Source organism: Lissotriton helveticus, chromosome 7 (assembly GCF_964261635.1).
Source record: "Lissotriton helveticus chromosome 7, aLisHel1.1, whole genome shotgun sequence".
NCBI classification, from domain to species: domain Eukaryota; kingdom Metazoa; phylum Chordata; class Amphibia; order Caudata; family Salamandridae; genus Lissotriton; species Lissotriton helveticus.
Genome location: NC_136068.1, coordinates 52,980,678 through 52,999,742, shown reverse-complemented (window position 1 = coordinate 52,999,742; position 19,065 = coordinate 52,980,678). Strand labels below are relative to the sequence as shown.

At 48.3% G+C, this 19,065-nt stretch overlaps 1 long non-coding RNA gene across 3 annotated transcripts in view; it reads right to left on the bottom strand.

Moving 5' to 3' along the window:
• LOC144768016 (uncharacterized) overlaps positions 1–19,065 on the bottom strand; it is a 463,846-nt gene that overhangs the window by 212,163 nt on the left and 232,618 nt on the right. Inside the window, exon 4 of one of the 3 annotated variants that reach the window (XR_013598415.1) lies at positions 6,105–6,309. The exons of the other annotated variants lie outside the window; for them this stretch is intronic. This is a non-coding gene — a long non-coding RNA (uncharacterized LOC144768016). The remainder of the gene's footprint in view (positions 1–6,104; positions 6,310–19,065) is intronic. 3 annotated transcript variants of the gene reach the window in all.

Sequence of the window (19,065 nt, the reverse complement as noted above, 5' to 3'; positions counted from 1 at the left end):
GTCAATGACTTTCAAGTTCCGCAGAGAGTTGGAGGGCGAATCTCGCAGTTTTATTCCCAGTGGTCCATGATAACATCGGACCAATGGGTATTAGACATTGTACACAGGAGTCATGCCTTGGAGTTCACAGAGATTCCTCCAAATTCTCCACCATCTGGCCCGCCACCTCCCCATCTCGAGGAACTACAACATCAGGTTCGTCTTCTGGTAGAAAAGGGTGCAGTCGAAGTGGTTCCTGTATCTCAGCGAGGGAAAGGTTTCTACTCACGGTTTTTCCTCATTCTCAAGAAGACGGGAGAGTGGCGGCCCATTCTAGATTTGAGAGCTCTCAATTTGTTCCTAAAAAAACAATCTTTCCGCATGCTGACGCTATCAGAAGTCTTGCGACTTCTCTCCAGCGGAGATTTTCTAACAACAATAGACCTGCAAGACGCCTATTTTCATGTGCCAATACTCCATCGGCATCGCCAGTTCTTGAGGTTCAAGGTGGGTCACACACACTATCAGTTCAGGGTGCTACCCTTTGGCCTACGATCAGCACCTCGTGTCTTCACGAAAGTTTTGGCTCCGGTCATGGCTCATCTGCGTCTTCAGGGAGTTCAGATCTTTCCTTATCTGGACGATTGTCTTCTAAAATCCCAATCTCCTCTACAGCTGGCTCACGACACTCGTCTATGTCAGCAGACGTTCGAGTCACTGGGGTTAACCATCAATATGGAGAAGTCACATTTTGCACCGCTGCAAAGAAGAAACTTCCTGGGAGCAATTCTAGACACGGACCTGTCAAAAGCCTTCATCTCCCTCGAACGTCATCAAAAGATAGTCCGTCTGGTCTCTCTCATCCGGTCAAAGCAGTCAGTTTCTGTGCGGACGTTAAAGTCGTTTCTGGGGATGGCATCGTCCTGTATCGGACTGATCCCAAATTGCAGGTTACGCACTCGTCCTATACAGGAAGAATTGGACCTGCAATGGCGCCAGGTGTCGGGATCTTTCAACGACCTGGTGAGGGTAACGTCCCGCATGAAGAACAGTTTGCTTTGGTGGGTACAACCATCCAATCTGGACGGAGGAACTTCGTTTCTAGCCCAGTCTCCGGATCTGACGTTGACTACAGATGCGTCCATGGAGGGTTGGGGCGCTCATCTCCAGGACCTTTCCATCAAAGGCAAATGGACGGCGACACAACAAACCTGGCATATCAACCGGCTGGAGTTGATGGCGATCTTCCTAGCGCTCAGATCATTCTTGCCCGTAGTGCAGGGGGAGTCGGTGCTGGTTCAGACAGACAACACCACCAGCATGCACTACATGAACAAACAGGGTGGCACAAGATCTCAGCCACTGTCTCGACTGGCTCAAAAGATTTGGGACTAGGCTCTTCGTCATCAAATTTCGTTAACGGCAGTCCATCTGCCGGGGGTATCCAACATCCTTGCGGATTCTTTGAGCAGGTCCACGACATCCACTCACGAGTGGGAGATACATCAGCCGACTCTAGACCTGGTCTTCCGCCGTTGGGGTCGTCCCATGATGGACCTCTTTGCAACCTCAGTAAATCGGAAGTGCCGATCCTTCGCAAGCTGGCATCCCCACCCAGAGTCCAGCGGAAATGCCCTCCTCATGGATTGAAACGGACTGTTTGCTTATGTATTTCCACCGATCCCGTTGGTGCCGAGGACGTTGTGGAAGATGCGCAGGCAACCCTGCCACTTAATACTGATCGCCCCTTGTTGGCCCAGACAGGCATGGTTCTCAGAACTGCTTCTGTTATCCCAATGCGCACCCATTCATCTGCATCCACGTCCAGACCTCCTGACGATGGACGGAGGTCAAATTTGCCATCCAGACCCATCCACGCTTCAATTATGGGCATGGAACCTGAATACATCGAATTTGCAAATTTAGATATGCCCCAAGAATGCAGAGACATTCTAGCGTCTGCTAGAGCTCCATCAACCATCAAAACGTACAAGCTAAAATGGAAGCGTTTTTGTCATTGGTGCGCTGCATCCGATATTCCAATCCGGGGCAGCTTTTGCCTTTCTTTCTGAGCCTCGCTCAGTCTGGTCTCTCTCATGCCACCTTGAGAGTTTTTCTAGCAGCTATTTCGCGCTTTCGACACGATGGTTCAACGTCTCTCTGTTCATCCAGAATAATCCGACAGTTCTTTAAAGGTCTCTTCAGGAAGTTTCCTCCTGTTAGGCGCCCTCCTCCGGCATGGCACCTCAACGTGGTGTTGTCACAGCTTACGAAGCCTCCTTTTGAGCCAATTCACAGAGCAGACATCAAGTTTCTTACCTGGAAGGTTGCATTACTTTTGGCCTTAACATCTTCTCGTCGTGTAAGTGATCTTCACGCTTTCACGATCAAGCCTCCGTAGTTGCAATTTAAGCCCGATGGAGTGTCACTTCGTACCAATCCTTCTTTTTTGCCGAAAGTACCTACTGATTTCCATTTGAACGAACCCGTCTTCTTAAAGACTTTTTTCCCGGATCCAAGATCTCCGGCAGAACAACGATTACATTCTTTAGACATCAAACGTTGCCTAAAATTTTACATTTCAAGGACTACCCCTTTCCGTAAATCCGATCAACTGTTTGTAGCATATGGACGGATGCGGAGGGGACACTCAGTGACAAAACAAACAGTTGCAAGATGGCTCTCAGCAGCCATATCCTTTTGTCACCAGCAAGCTGGCAAGCCTTTACAGTGTTCAGCGAAGGCACATTCGACGAGAGCGATGGCGTCATCCACCGCTTTGTTTGCTGGGGTGCCTCTACACCAGATTTGCCGGGCAGCGACATGGTCCAGCAGGCACACCTTTACCAGACATTACTGTTTGGAGGCCATCAACGAAGCGGATACCGCAGTGGGGCAAGCAGTGCTTCGTCATCTTTTTAATTAAGGTGAGCCTCTGTTCCCTCCTCCTTTTCTTTCTGTGATTGCTATATGCTTTTAAGCTGTATGTTTTTGTCTTCAAGTTTGGAGAATGTGTTTAGCAATCCCAGTTCTAAGGAGTTTACTGCTATCTATTCTATTCAAGCATGTGAATCTATGAAAGACACCCCTAATACTGGAGAAGAACAATTGTTACTTACCTGTAAACAGGTGGTTCTCCAGTATTGGTGTCTTTCATAGATTCACATGCGACCCACCTGTCCTCCCCTCAGAGGCTCTCTTCTCCTCATGCACTCTACTTGACTTTGGTGCTACGAAAATCTGAGGACTGGAGCTTCTGAGGAGAAGGTTCTAGAGGGTGCTTGAGCCTGATTGGCTGCAGTTTGGACTAACATAATGACACTGATATGTTACAAATGAGTTTATATATTAGCATTATTGCTATCTTTATGTACCGTGGGACTCCCACTTTGACGACGGGGAATATTCAAGCATGTAAATCTCTGAAAGACACCAATACTGGAGAACCACCTGTTTACAGGTAAGTAACAATTGTTCTTTTCCCTACTGTTGCACTCACTGAAGTGGGAATAGTAATTTTTACCCCTACGCTATCCAACGCTTTCCCTACTGTTGCACTCACTGGAGTGGGAATAGTAATTTTTACCCCTACGCTATCCAACGCTTTCCCTACTGTTGCACTCTCTGGATTGGGATTAGCAATTTTTACCCCTACGCTATCCAACGCTTTCCCTACTTTTGCACTCTCTGGAGTGGTATTAGTCATTTTAACCCTCCCACTATCCAACGCTTTTCCTACTGTCGCACTCTCTGGAGTGGGAATAGTAATTTTTACCCCTAGACTATCCAACGCTTTCCCTACTGTTGCGCTCTCTGGAGTGGGACTAGTCATTTTTACCCCTACGCTATCAAACGATTTCCCTACTGTTGCGCTCTTTGGAGTGGGAATAGTGCTTTTTACCCTCCCACTGTCCAACGCTTTCTCTACTGTTGCACTCTCTGGAGTTGGAATAGTAATTTTTACCCCTACGCTATCCAACGCTTTCCCTACTGTTGCACTCACTGGAGTGGGAATAGTAATTTTTACCCCTAGGCTATCCAACGTTTTCCCTACTGTTGCACTCTCTGGAGTGGGAATAGTAATTTTTACCCCTACGCTATCCAACGCTTTCCATACTGTTGCACTCTCTGGAGTGGGAATAGTAATTTTTACCCTCCCACTATCCAACGCTTTTCCTACTGTTGCACTCTCTGGAGTGGGAATAGTAATTTTTACCCCTACGCTATCCAACGCCTTCCCTACTGTTGCGCTCTCTGGAGTGGGAATAGTAATTTTTACCCTCCCACTATCCAACGCTTTCCCTACTGTTGCACTCTCTGGAGTTGGAATAGTAATTTTTACCCCTACGCTATCCAATGCTTTCCCTACTGTTGCACTCACTGGAGTGGGAATAGTAATTTTTACCCCTAGGCTATCCAACGTTTTCCCTACTGTTGCACTCTCTGGAGTGGGAATAGTAATTTTTACCCCTACGCTATCCAACGCTTTCCATACTGTTGCACTCTCTGGAGTGGGAATAGTAATTTTTACCCTCCCACTATCCAACGCTTTTCCTACTGTTGCACTCTCTGGAGTGGGATTAGTAATTTTTACCCCTACGCTATCCAACGCCTTCCCTACTGTTGCGCTCTCTGGAGTGGGAATAGTAATTTTTACCCTCCCACTATCCAACGCTTTCCCTACTGTTGCACTCTCTGGAGTTGGAATAGTAATTTTTACCCCTACGCTATCCAATGCTTTCCCTACTGTTGCACTCACTGGAGTGGGAATAGTAATTTTTACCCCTACGCTATCCAACGCTTTCCCTACTGTTGCGCTCTCTGGAGTTGAAATAGTAATTTTTACCTCTACGCTATTAATTAATGAATTAATTAATTAATTAATTAATTGGGGTTTTTAAAGCGCTAGAATCGACTCCCGAAGGAGTATCTCTGCGCTGTAGACCGCTGGGGAACCCGTCCTGGCTTTCCCTGTGAGATGGTCCCTACTGGGTATCTCCAAGGTGAAACCAGGCATCCCCGTCGTATGTGGGGGGCCGTTGTGGAGATGAGGCAAGCTAATGCCCAGAGTTGCCGAGTGTGATCCCTGGTTAGAGTAGGCACTGAGGCGAGAATTATCGAGTCCGCTGACCCTGGTCCACGACCCTGCCGCGTCGGGGATGGAACCCTGGTCCCGGGCCTTCCTCTGCTTCCGGGTCTGCCGCCTCTAACCAGTGAGCCACACCACTCCGCTATCCAATGTTTTCCCTACTGTTGCACTTACTGGAGTGGTTGTTTTAAATTTAACCCTCTCGCTATCCTACGGTAAAAATATTGTATATGTTTTGTTAATGATATGTAACGTGTGCCCTCTCTGAAGCTTAAGGGCATTTGGAGTGAACATGATTAGCGCGGCAGTCCTTGCCGTGGGAGAGGAGCACCATTTCCGTAGGTTTGTTTTGGAAAGGCTTGGGATGCGAACTGCCTAGCGTTCCACAAGCGTGCGGCCCCTGTGCTTAATCAGCTTGCAGTCGCTGGATCCTACCTACTATAGGTTTGAACAATGCTCTAATAAGGACACTGGAACAAAGAGCCTACTACAGGTTTTTAAACAATGTCACCATCGGAACCACAAGTACCAGCATGCCATTAGGCATTCCCTTGTGTGCCACGCCCACTATGGATGGTGTTCTCATTTAAATAAAGATGACGATCAAGTTAACACTGGTGACAAGTCTTTGTTTCCGTGCAGTAGCCCATGAAGAAGAGGCGTTCTGCCTCGAAACGCGTCGGCCAATGGAGAAAAGAAATGGATCCAAATACTGCGAGCAGCCTCGAGGTGCACAATGGTTGGAAGGGACTGCAACGTGTGCCCTCTCTGAAGCTTAAGGGCATTTGGAGTGAACATATATATATATATATATATATATATATATATATATGTATTAAAAAATATATATATATTTTAAAGTTACATTAATATTTATTAATTTAACATTTATTCAATTATTTTAAGTATGTTTAAATTAATTATATTTATGATTATATTAGTTTTAAATTAATTTTAAGACATTTAAAAAATTCGATATTTTCACAGTCTATATTTTTTACAATCGATATTTTGGAGTCGATATTTTTGTACTTACCTCTTTGTAGATAGGCAGTCGATATTCTGGCATTCTATATTTTTAACTCGATATTTTGGTAGGTCGAAATTTTGTCTGTCGATATTCAGTCAGTGATCCGAAAAAAAGCTCAAATAAAACCCACGCATGAGCGTGTGAAAAGCCTAGATGGATTCCAAGAGGTTGTTTCCCTAGTGCAGCGCATGCCCGCTGTGCTAGGCTCGACCTAAAAAACAATGAGCAAATTGTCAGAATTGAGGCGCAGCAAATGTGATAAGATAAATGCAGAATTTACAGGCATCCTTCTTTATTGCTTGGACTTTCACGACCCACCTATAATCAGCTCACAACCCTCCAGCGGGTCACGGCCCACAGTTTGGGAAACACTGTTCTAAATGCTCCCTCAAAGCATAACAGACAGAAGGGCGCAGAGGTTTCCTGTATTTCCCTGTTGCTGCCTGTTCCACATTAATATTTCTCTATGATATAGCTATGTATGTATGTTTTCATTGCAGTAACCTGCTATGTTTTTGTGGTTGTCTAGACGTTCAGGCTTGTGACACAGTCCCATGCGTTGAAAGTGATTCTGTTTGCCTTGTGGAACTACCAAGCACTAGCTTTAGTGTTGCTGGAGCAGTGGTATAAGGCTGTGCTTCTGTGGAACCCTAGCAATTACTGGCAGGTGCTGGTCTGTGACCTCTACAAAACCTGGCAGACCTGCCACCCTAAGAATATGTTTCACTGTGTGAGTGGGTGGCATGGCTTTGGCAAGTCTTCACTCCCCCTACTCTGCCAGACCAGCTCCAGCTACCCTCCTGTGCACCAATAAGCAACTCATCTGGCAACACCTCCCTTTTCCTGAGGATGTTTTGAAGAGCCTTCACGCTTGTGCTGGAAACCTCTGTGCAAGAGTTTCCAGCTCACCGTGTGAATGTACCTCTTCATTGTGTGCCCATATGATCAGACATGTATCCATGTGCCATTTGGCAGCACTGTGTGAGATGGCAGGTCTGACTTGGTGATAGCTCTGTTTTCTTACAAAGCGGGCTGGAACATATGTGCAAGTTGAGTTATGACTGCTGTTGAAGTATACACCATCTCCCCGAGACCTTCCTCCATGGGGACAAATTAGCCTCTGTCTCTTGGTCTTATCTGATCATCTGGTGCCTCCTGTCCATGGACCTTCCTCTCACTGCACCTCTTGCGTGTTACTAGTCCGCAGACCTCACATTATAATCAAAGTGACAAGACGTGCTGTCTTCAGCAGCTCATTGGCTGCAAGACCACACCAGTTGGAAAGGCACACTAAGCACATCATGAAATGTTACAGTATCAGATCTCTACAATCCCTGCCCTTGGGCTTCACATCAAGTGATGTTAAGAGTCCTCTACAATCAGTGCTTAATTTTAGCCAGTGGTTTCCGGTACTCTGCACCAGCACTTAATTGCCAATACCGGTACTAATATCAGTATGTAATATGAGGGTGATGTTTGTCTAAATTAAAGATGAACACCCAACAGGTGTTTATTAATTAAATAAACGTTTAAAAGTACTTATACCTGCTGACCAAGCCCTTCTCACAGCTATGGGGGCCAAGAATAGTCTGAATTATCACTCCTGTAGGAGTGTGATGGTTAGTAGTTGAGTTGGTACTGTCACTGGCATGGCTGGTAGGGGCAATGGCGGGGCAAGCTGCAGTGGCTTCCTGACTTTTTTTTTTTTTTTTTACAAATTAAGCACTGTCTACAATGAAGAGGAACAGCTCAAACAAACACACCAACACGTATGTCTCATTAATGAAGCCACCTCCCAGCGGCTGAGTATTTATATCCACATTCTCAGGACTGTGGAACAGGTTAAGAGTCAATGTTCCACCATTCTCTTGGGTCATTGACAATGGAGGGACCTTCTTGAATATTTCAGTACGTTCGCAGTGATTGGACAGTGAGAAGTGTCACTACGCCAGCAGCAGGACTTATTTCCAAGAGCTCAGAGGATGGGGTAAAAGAGAGACTGCATATGTTGGAGGTAGGGTGATCACATTCGTAAATTTCACGGTCGGTCCGTTATAATTCTTTTATGGATGCCTTTTGTCCATAATTCTGGGATTTGCAGGAATCTGCGATGGCCCCTTTGAGAAGCGTGGCTGTGATGACCCCTTTGAGAAATCTCAGGGGTTTCACAGCTGTCACTGTTGGGGACCTGCTCGCATTTCTTTGAAGTGAAGAGGCTTCCACAGCTCCTCTCAGACTTGTCACTTAGCCCCATTGTTATTCTGCTGTGCCGATTCTCTCATACAGAATGACAGTGGGCCATGCTGCAGTTACAGCACGTGGTGTGTCTGTTCCTGCATCAGCCTAGGGCGCCAAGGCAGGAATGCCTAAGCTTTCGGAGACACACAGACAATGAACTTTAAAAAGAAGTGAATACAATGTAACTAGCCCGTATTTCAAATTAATAAAAAAATTGAATGTAAAAAGTACACTTTCAACCTACTGTGTAGTTTAAGAGAAAGGGACTATTTTTAGGCAAATATGAACAGTGGCTGTGACTTTGTGCCATCTCTCACACTGAAGGGCGCAATGATAAAGTGGGTTGACCTATAGCCCCTTGCTGTATGCTGTGGTGGACTGAAGCAAAGTGTACATTTCAATTTACAATTTAACAGGCCAATGAATGATGCTGGTTCACCAAAGGCCCGTTATGTGTTTATACTACTGCACAACTTCCTCTGATGTGTCTGTAAAACGTACCGTTTCCAGCCGAAGTTTTGTCCTGAATTATGACCTTGTGTCTGGAATGTTTGTCCTGAATTTTTACACTCACCATCCGAATTTGCACCCACGCCAGTTGGTCACCCTAGTTGGAGGGAGGGAGACGGCTGCTCTTCAGTAAAAAACACAGATAACCGTGCCCACGAGCAACACAGCTCAATATTATCTGTTGTGGTATCTGCAATTAATGGGCTTGAAAAACTGTTCCATTGCAGTTTGGCAGGTGCGCTGTGAACTTTGTTTTGCTGCGACCTGTGACCAACTAAAGAAGATAATGAAACGGAGAGTATTTCCCAACCAGACCCGCATTTCAAGGTTGTTTTAAGAATTCACCTTCCACATGAACCCTTGTACGTAGCAGAAAGCAAGGCCTTTTCTCTGTTAGAGAATTAAATGTAAGAGCAGGCTGTTTCCTCACAAATTATTTACCTGCCTGCAGCTGACCGGTTCACCTCGGCTGCCGTTGGAACATAAACACTGACTCTAAATGCACTGTGGCTGCTGCATCCAAGCCTCAGGTGAAAAGGTGTCAAGCTATTCCGCAGTGAGGCATCCGAGAAATATGTCACTTTTGTTCCCTGTGATCAGGAGATATCCCCAGGTAACGCTCTAGTGCTTAGACTTAGTGGACGGCTCGTTTACGCGCACAAGGCCATACTTTTCCTGCCGTCGCATTAGCGGCAAGAAATTCCACAAGGAGACGATGGGGCACATTATCAATGAAGTGGCGGAGAGAGGCGATAGTCGTCTTGCTTTATCGCCTCTTTGCGCCACTTCGGAAACGCTAGGCTGCACCATATTACCAAGGATAGGGTGCAGCCTGGGGTTCCCCCTGCGATGGCGATAAGTTACACAACTTATCGCCAGTGCAGGCACCCTTGCACCAGAGTGCAAGGGTGTTTGAGAGCAAGGAGGTCTGTTTATGTGTAGGAGTGCAGCACACATGAAAGTTACGAAATGGCATTTTTTTCAACGTTTTTTATGCACGCCCCCTTTCAAGGCAGCGATAAGCTAATTAAAGTGGCTTTAAGCTAATAGGGCGATAAAATTATAGCCGCGCTATCGACAGAAACGTGTCAATAAAGCGGCGATGAAGGCCTTGCTAATATGCACCAATGTGTATCATGTAAAACGCTAATTAATAAATATTTTCAACACTGTTTTTTGGTTCTGAAAAGTGTTATATATGGCAAGGATTTTTGGGCGAAATGTTGCAAAAAAAACAATCCAGCAAATCCAATTAGTTGCTTTACTGGAATAAGTTTGTACAACCTTGGCCAAAGCCTTTAAACCTACAATCCCACCTCACTAATATATCATTTAATTCCCAACATTGTTGCCCTTAAACCTTCCTCCGGATGCACCCTCCAAACACCTAACCACACTTCTCGGTTTCTAATTAGTCCTGTTACATCAGGAAGTCATGTCAAACTAACTTTCCTGTCAACCCTCCTCCTATGGTTCTTGTCCCCTCACACCTCTCACCTATAAGTCACTTCATTCTACGTCCAAAGCCCCGTTTATCCCGAACTGCTCCTGCTGGACACCCCCCCAGCCTCCAGAGCAGCAGCGTGCGAGAGAAACGCGAGAGAAACGCGCAAGCCACAGAGTGCGGACACCAGCCACAAGGGTAGTGGAGATAGCGGCGGCGGTCTGTTTGGCGTCCTGAGGTTTCCCGAAGTCGCCTGAAGTCACGGGCTGGGACCTGCAGTAGGACACAGCGGCCGGCTGCACGGGCGGTGTGGGCGTTGCGGGCACCTTGCCGCCGCCGCCGGAGTTGCTGCAGAGCTTGTGGAGCGGAGGTCGGAACGGAGTGTCTGGCTGGAACGGAGTGTCTGGCTGGAACGGAGTGCATGGGAATCGGCTCTTGCTCTCGCCCCTGCTCCCGTCTCTCCCGCCTCTCTCCACGGAGAGTTACATCTTGGAGCAATCAGAATAATGTGGCAAGGCTGCCTCCGCATCTTCCACAATACTCGAGGCACCAGAGGGATCGGAGGAAAAGCGTAAGCAAACAGCTTGCACCAATTGATCAAAAGGGCATTGCCCTGTGACCCTCGGTGGGGATGCCAGCTTGCGTAAGATGGGCATTTCCGGTTCTCTGGTGTGGCTAAGAGATCCATCGACGGACGACCCCATCGCTGAAAAATCAACTCGAGTGTTGGTTGATGTAATTCCCATTCGTGAGTCGATGACGTGGATCTGCTGAGGGAATCCGCTAGGATGTTGGAGACACCTGGAAGATGAACAGCAGTAAGAGTGATGTGGTGACTCATAGCCCAGTCCCAGATTGATTGCGCCAGCCGAGACAAGAGTGGAGACTTTGTTCCGCCCTACTTGTTTATATAATGCATGCTGGTTGTGTTGTCCATTTGGATAAGGACTGACTCTCCTGGAAGTACCTGATGGAATGACTTGAGCGCTAGAAAAATTGCCATCAACTCCAGCCTGTTGATGTGCCAAGCCCTCTGAGGCAGAGTCCACTTGCCCTTTATGGACAGACCTTGGAGGTGTACCCCCCATCCATCCAAAGAGGCGTCCGTCGTTAGAGTAAGCTCCCGAGTGACGGAGAGGAAGGAAGACCCTGCCGACAGATTGGATGACTGCGTCCACCAGTTGAGAACCGCCCTCATGCGAGCGGTGACACAGACTTTGTCGTTGAAGGAACCGGTGATCTGACGCCATTGCCCATCCAGTTCTTCTTGAATGGGGCGTGTCCGTAGTCTGCAATTTGGGATCAGCGCAATGCACGATGATGCCATTCCTAGAAATGACTTTAATAATCGGACTGAAACGGACTGCTTTGTCTGTAGAAGAGACACCAGTCGAAGTATCTTTTGTTGGCGTTCCTGAGACACAAACGCTTTTGCAAGAGTTGTATCCAACATGACCCTCAGAAAATTCTTGCAGAGAGCTGGACGTAATTGGGACTTTTCAATGTTGATGGAAAGTCCGAGGGAGCGAAAGACCTCCTGACAAAGGCGTGTGTCCTGAAGCAACTGCTTGCGAGACTGTGATTTTAGGAGACAGTCGTCCAGGTATGGAAATATTTGTACACCCTGGAGACGCAGCTAGGCAACCACAGGAGCTAGTGCCTTTGTAAAGACGCGAGGGGCGGAGTGTAGGCTGAAAGGCAGCACCTTGAACTGGAAATCCTTCCTTCCCACGCGGAACCTCAAGTACTTCCAATGTCGCGGTAGAATAGGGACATGGAAGTAGGCGTCTTGGAGATCGATAGTTGCCATGAAATCTCCCATCAAGAGCAAGCGTAAGATCTCTGACAGCGTTAGCATGCGGAAGGACTGGCACTTGAGATACTTGTTGAGTGCTCGCAAATCCAATATCGGTCGCCAATCTCCGTTTTTCTTGATGAAAAGGAAAAAACGGGAATAAAATCCCTTCCCACTTTGAGATTTTGGCACCACCTCGACTGCCCCCTTCTGTATCATAAGGCAACTTGATGGAGTAGTTCCTGAATGTGGGCTGGAGGTGGGCCGGAAGGTGGAGTAGGAGGAGGAAGTTTGATGAACACTCGAGCATGGCCTTTCTCTACAATGTCCAGAACCCAACGGTCCGAAGTAATGGAGGACCATTGAGAACAAAACAGGGAGATTCGACCTCCAACTCTTTGGGGCAAAGGCAAGTCATTGTCTCTTGGGAGCAGATCCTCTGTAGGAAGATTTCCCCCTATAGGTCTTGGAAGACTGCTGACGAGAAGACTGTTGTTGGTTATTGGAATAGCGTTGGTTGCCTTGGTTGTAGGAACGGTATTGGTTGCTTCCTCCTCGAAAATTTGAAGAGGTGCCGCGTCCGCGTGCACCACGAAAGGGCTGCTTCCGAAATTGTAAATTTCCTAAAGAGCAGGCAGTGTCGGTATCTTTTTTGATAGACTGTAATGCCTCATCGACATGTGCCCCAAAAAGTGATTCGCCGTCATACGGCATATCCAATATTTCCGCCTGCACCTCCTGCCGAAAGGATGTGGAGCGTAACCAGCCTTGTCTGCGTAGAACAGCCGCTCCAGCAAGCTGCCGGAAACCTGTACAGGCAATATTGACGGCACAGTCAATAATTTCCTCTGATGTTCTCTCACCTTCTTGGAGAAGTTGCAAAGCTTCCGCTTTTGAAGCGTCTGGTACTAAAGCCACGAAAGCCGTCATGTCTGCCCATATTTGGCGATCGTACCGCCCCAAAATAGCTAGAGCATTGGCCGCTCTCACTGTGGTGGAGGCCATCGTTGAAGATTTCCGGCCTATTGCGTCCAGACGACGACCGTCGCTATCTGGTGGAGCAGTCACAGTAGACGCAGGATTTCGAGTACGGCGCTGAGCTGCCAGCGTAATCACCGAATCTGGTTTCGGCTGTCCAATAAGGCACGCTGGACTACCAACAGGCACCTTATATTTCTTCTCCAACCGGGGCATCTGCACCGGCAGCGAATTTGGGGTTTGCATCAACTTCACCCCTCCAGGCCAGATGAAATCAAAAATAGGCACAGTATGGACTTGCTTAAATGGTTGGTTCTTGAAATCATAGAGGAAGCAATCCTCTTCCCTCTGTACTCTTGGCAATTTAAAACGTTGAGCCGCCCTATCAATCAGTTGATGGAAACTTGCAATATCCACAGGCGGAAAATCACCTGGCGTTACCGGAGAGGGAGATGGTGTTTGAGCTTGATAATTATCCCACTCCGCCATATCTTCGTCATCGTCATGTCGGATCTCACCATCTTCACGATCCGGAGTAATGTCACCTTCGTCGTCATACACAGTAGTGTGTATCCGAACTGACGTTTGTATCTGAGGAGCAGATGTAGGTGGAAGCGGCAGAGGAGCCGCAGCAGGCACTGCAACAGGCGTTAAAACAGAGGAACTGTAGGAACCTGTGGAGAAGGCGGGAAACGCCTATTATAATCGTCTAACATATGTTGGAAATTAGAGATAAATGACAAAGGTACTGTCGCTGTAGGAACCTGAACCGTTGTTTCCTCTTGTTGGAATTATTGGTCCTCATCATCATTGCTATAGTCCTGGCACTTGATTACCAAATCAGATGGACTACGTGCCGCCCTAAAAGACTCATGCACATCTTCCTCCGAATCCTGATCGGAATCCGTGGCAAACAAGGGTGAGGGAGGTTGCGGGTCACTGGAGATGGAAATTTGGTCAATAGGCACCTTGCGGCATTGGTGAAGCGTGTCGACGGTGGCAGAGTCCGTGGACGAGAGTGGCAACAAAGGCAGAGAGGCAAATGCGGAAGATGTCGTCGATGGAACTGACGACGACGATGAAGGTGCTGGAACCACACTAGAAGAATCCATCGTCGATGGTTCTGTTGTCAATGGCAATGGAGCCGTCGACGGAGCTCTCGTCGACGGAGTCGACGACGAGTATGACTTCTTTTTCGTCGACGGAGCAGTCGTCGACGGGGCGGCCGTCGACGGAGCTGTCGTCGACGGAGCTGGTCTCTTAACACTCTTCGTCGACGAAGATTTGGTCGTCGACGGTGGAGGCTTCTTCGACGACAAAGCAATAGGGATGACCAATGGTACAGTCTTGAAACTGAGAGTTACCTTAGTCGACGACTACGCCGTCGACGACTCCTGATGCAGACGTCGTCGTCACTGTCGTCGTCGACGAGCCGGAAACTGCAGATTTCATCGTCGGGACGACCGTCGACACTCTTGTCGACGATGAAACATGTGTTTTGACAGAAACATGAGTGAAAAATGCAGCAGACGCCTGAGAGCCAGGTCTCGTGGGCGTGGACGTAGCAGGTAGAGGTTAAGACACCGCAGTGGCCAGAGAGAGAGACATCTTCTTCTTCTTAACCCCTTCCACGCTGATGACGAGCTGGGCTTGTCATGAGGTAGCCTCCTGCTACGCTGATGACGAGCCCAGCTCGTCACGTAATATGCGCTTTCGCAAATCGCCGCGTACGGGCGGAATTCCGCCCGCACGCATGCGGTTAAGGAATGGTGAAGGCAACTCCTGCACACTACCACGTTTTGAAGCTGCTTGGGAACGACCAGAATTGAGAATTTCAGCATCAGAAAGTATATTATCCTTGTCCTTAAGTCTCTGAAGCCACAGTAGAAGACGGCCTTCCCTATCTTTTAGAGTTTTTGTGGAGAAAGTTCTACAGAACTTACATTTACCCACCTCATGGTCAGGGTAAAGACAGTAAATACACTTACTGTGAGGATCTTCTGAATAAAGGCGCAGCTTTCCACAAGAAGAGCAAGGTCTAAAGAGAGACTTCTTACTAGAAGACATGCTGAGAACACAGGAAAAACCTCAAGAGAAGAGAAAACTGAGCAGAGCTCAGGGAGACTGACGTGCGGTAGAAAATCTGAGGTACTGAGCTCTGAGGAGAAGGTTCTGGAGGGCTGCTGGCGCCTGATTGGCTACAGTTTGGACCAACATAATGACAGGAATAGACTACATGTGTCTTTTCTCTCTTCATGTATTCCTATGTGGAATTATGTCTAGGCTTTTACTGCCTTTTTTCTAATGTGTATTTCATGTGTTATGTTTTACATATACATATTATTAGTATGTGTGAGAAGTTGGCCTGATGTGCAGTGCTCACTATTCTAGTGATCACTATATATCAGTCCAAACAACCCTTATTGATGATTGGTTGTAAGTCAACCTTATAGACCAGCTATCCTAGTAGCATGGATACGAGCAGTCTAAGGCTAAGACTCTAGAGGGCGTGTTAAGCCAGCTGTTTTACCATCACATTACCCCTTGAACACCCAGTGAAAGGACACCACACAAGTGTTATGAAAATAAACAGTGTATTTATTAGAATCACAACAACCCTGTACTCTTTATGAGGACAGGGTGCTAGGCACACAACAAAACTCTTACGAAAATACTTAAGTTAGCACGTTATACACAAATGCCCGAGGGGCACGAAAAACCATATACTTTAAAAGTGGAATGCGAAATTACTAGCAGGTAAGTACAGTACTAATAGGCTTTGGAATCGCTAGGACTTGACTAGGGAATCGTTAGATTACTACTAGGAGGCCCAGGGGAATCGGGTGCAGAGTGTGCACTCTCACGCGGGATGCGGGACAAAGTCTATGGGAGCTAGTAAAGGCAAAGTTAGTGTTCACGGGCGAACCCGACCTGGTAGGAAGAAAACGACAGTGGATCCTGACCCTAGGATAGTGAGGCTATGCTGGGACACCGAAGTGCCGAAGTTACCTAGCCCAGGGGCTGCAGCTGCATAGGTCTGAAAAGACGTCGGGGATCTCGTTGCCGGACCAGGAGCCTGGAAGAAGGAAGTTGCTGGCAGGCGACCAGTGAAGGAAAGTTCGTTGGATCCAAGCCTGGATCGAGGAAGAAGAAACCTGAAAGCAGAGGGGACCAAGTTCTTGAATCACTAGCCAGTGATTAAGTGGGCACCAGGATGGCACCGGGCGAAGTCACCGCAGTCAGGTGAGTGGGCGCTGCTGGGCTCTGCAGTCTCTCGGACCAGGAGGCGTTGTCGGCGACCAGGATGGAGGTGCGAGCTGTCCCACGAAGGTTCTTGCTGTCGACGTCGCTGGACCCAGGATTGGGCAACAAGTCTTGGCAAATGCAAGGCCCACGCGGTGGACCTAAAATGGCGTCTTGGGCGGACCAGGAGGGTCCAGGGTACTTCTCCGATGGAGGGAAGCAAGGGCCAGTCTGGAGCAACCAGACCAGCAGCAAAAATGTCGTCGGGCGCGTCGGGAAGGCCACAAGCCAGCGGGCTAGTAGCCAAACAACGCGGTGAGCAGCCAAAAGCAGAAGGGCCCCACGCAGATCGTGGAGATGCTGGGGGGCTGCACTTCGGTGCTGGAGCTGCTCAGGGTCGGGGCTTCTCGGACCCCAAAGCACTCACCAGGAAATTACTCGGCGGGCTTGCTGGAACGAAGTCGTGCAGTCTTGAAGATGGCCGGTCCCTCGAGGTCTCGTCACACCCACGAATCTCAGCGTGACTGATGATGCAGGTAGAGGTCAGAGGTGCCAGGGAAGCCGGTTCTCGTCGAGCTGGGCAGTCTTGATCCGGAGGAGAGACTTGCAGCAGACCGCAGTGTTCTTAGATGGTGCCTGCGGATGCAGGGTGACTACTCCTTAGTCACAAGGGAGAAATCTTAGGAAGAAGTCTTGAGTTCCTTTCGTGGAAAGTAGTTTCAGGATTCAAAGATGATCTGATTTGGAAGGGGGCCAGTTCCTACCTTTATCCTGTAAAAAGGGGCTGGCACGCGACTAAGTCCTGCCCTAGGGGTGGGACTAGGAGGGGGGTGGTTACACCCACTTCCTTGGCGGGCTTTTCCCCAGCACAGGGTCTGGAGTGACCCTGGAACTGGTTCCAGCCAGCCTATGCACAGTGAGCACCGGGGTGCCACGTGCAGTCACCTTCCTCTAAAGCCCTGCCTACCTACAATACACAAAACCCTGTCTGGGACGGTGCTGGCACCGCCCCTGGCAGGAAACCCTTTGTCCTTATCTCCTGCTCTGGGAGGACTCCCAGCAGCAGGAGGGCAGACTTGTGTCTCGGTGGCAGCATCCATTTTGTGGAGCTGAGGCTCTGTTTGACTTTAACCGGGGTTAGGGGTTACATACATGTCGTGTCCCTCTAGAAGGGTGGAATGCTAACCCCGTCGCCAGAATTGGCGAGGGGTTAGTATTCCAATTCGTATGACACCTTACTCGACATGTTTTGATAAAGCGATACCAGAGTTGGCATATAACCGCGAGGATTATAATGCACTTAAGAGTATATGGTATGCGATATCATGGAAACGGCTAAGGGATGGATCCCGAAAGCCGCAGACAGGCTCAGCTCATGCCAGAGCACCATCTCACACGATTCCAAGCACTCTGCCTTCAGGATTGTTAAGGCCTGCCATAGGAGTGACTGATAGGAGATCTGTGTGTCCATTTTAGGGTTAGATATAGGTATACTATATCTACAGCAAAGGGTGAGTACACCACCTTGCCCCAGCTGTCGTGCAGCCAGTTGTGTCAGTTTAGTTAGTCAGCCCAGGGGTGGCATAATACATGCTTCAGCCCCTGGGAGACTTCTGGGTACACCTCAGCCCTGGGTACAGGGACTTGGAGAGGGCCCAGTGCCAATTCAGTACCTGAGTACAATTTGGATAGAGAGAACAGCTAGGCTGTGGGTCTGATTAGCAGGCCCACAGCCAGGGAAAGTCGTAAACCAGTGCAGCAAAAAGCAAAAATCTGGGTGATCATAGGATTGCAGACCCTACTCTCCTACATGACCCCCCCCAAACTTTGGGACAATAAACTAACCTTGACCAGGTGAGTCTTCTTGCTCTAAGTGGAAATACCTGGAGAGCCCATCAGCATTGCTGTGATCAGTACCAGGTCTATGCTCCACTGTAAAATTCATCCCCTGTAGGGAAATGGACCACCTAAGCAGTTTGGGGTTTTCACCCTTCATCTGATTTAGCCACAAGAGGGGCTTATGGTCTGTCTGAATGGTGAAGTGAGTGCCAAACAAGTAGGCCCTCAGCTTCTTCAGGGCCCAGACCACAGCAAAGGCCTCCCTCTCAATAGCTGACCAATTTTTCTCTCTGGGTGTCAACCTCCTACTAATGAAAGCAATAGGCTGATCATTACCATCAAAATTCAGTTGAGACAGAACAGCCCCCACACCCAACTCAGAAGCATCTGTTTGGACAATGAATGGCTTGGAGTAATCTGGACTCTTTAGGATAGGTGCTGTGCACATGGCCTGCTTTAGGTCATTGAATGCTTTCTGACAGCTTGCTGTCCACTGAACTTTCTTTGGCATCTTTTTGCTTGTCAGGTCATTAAGAGGGGTCACTATGGACCCATAATTTCTGACAAACTTCCTATAGTACCCAGTCAGGCCCAAGAAAGCTCGAACCTGAGTCTGGGTGATTGGAGGAGTCCAGTCCTTGATGGCCTGTATCTTACTCTCCAGTGGCTGAACCTGGCCTCCACCCACAAGGTGGCCCAGGTACACAACCTGTGTCTGCCCTATCTGGCACTTTGTGGCCTTGATAGTGAGGCCTGCCTTTTGCAGGGCCTCTAACACTTTCCTCAGGTGGACCAGGTGATCCTCCCAGGTGGAGCTAAAGACAGCAATATCGTCTAGATATGCTGCACAGAAGTCATCCAGCCCAGTGAGGACTTGATTCACCAACCTTTGGAAGGTGGCAGGTGCATTTTTCAGTCCA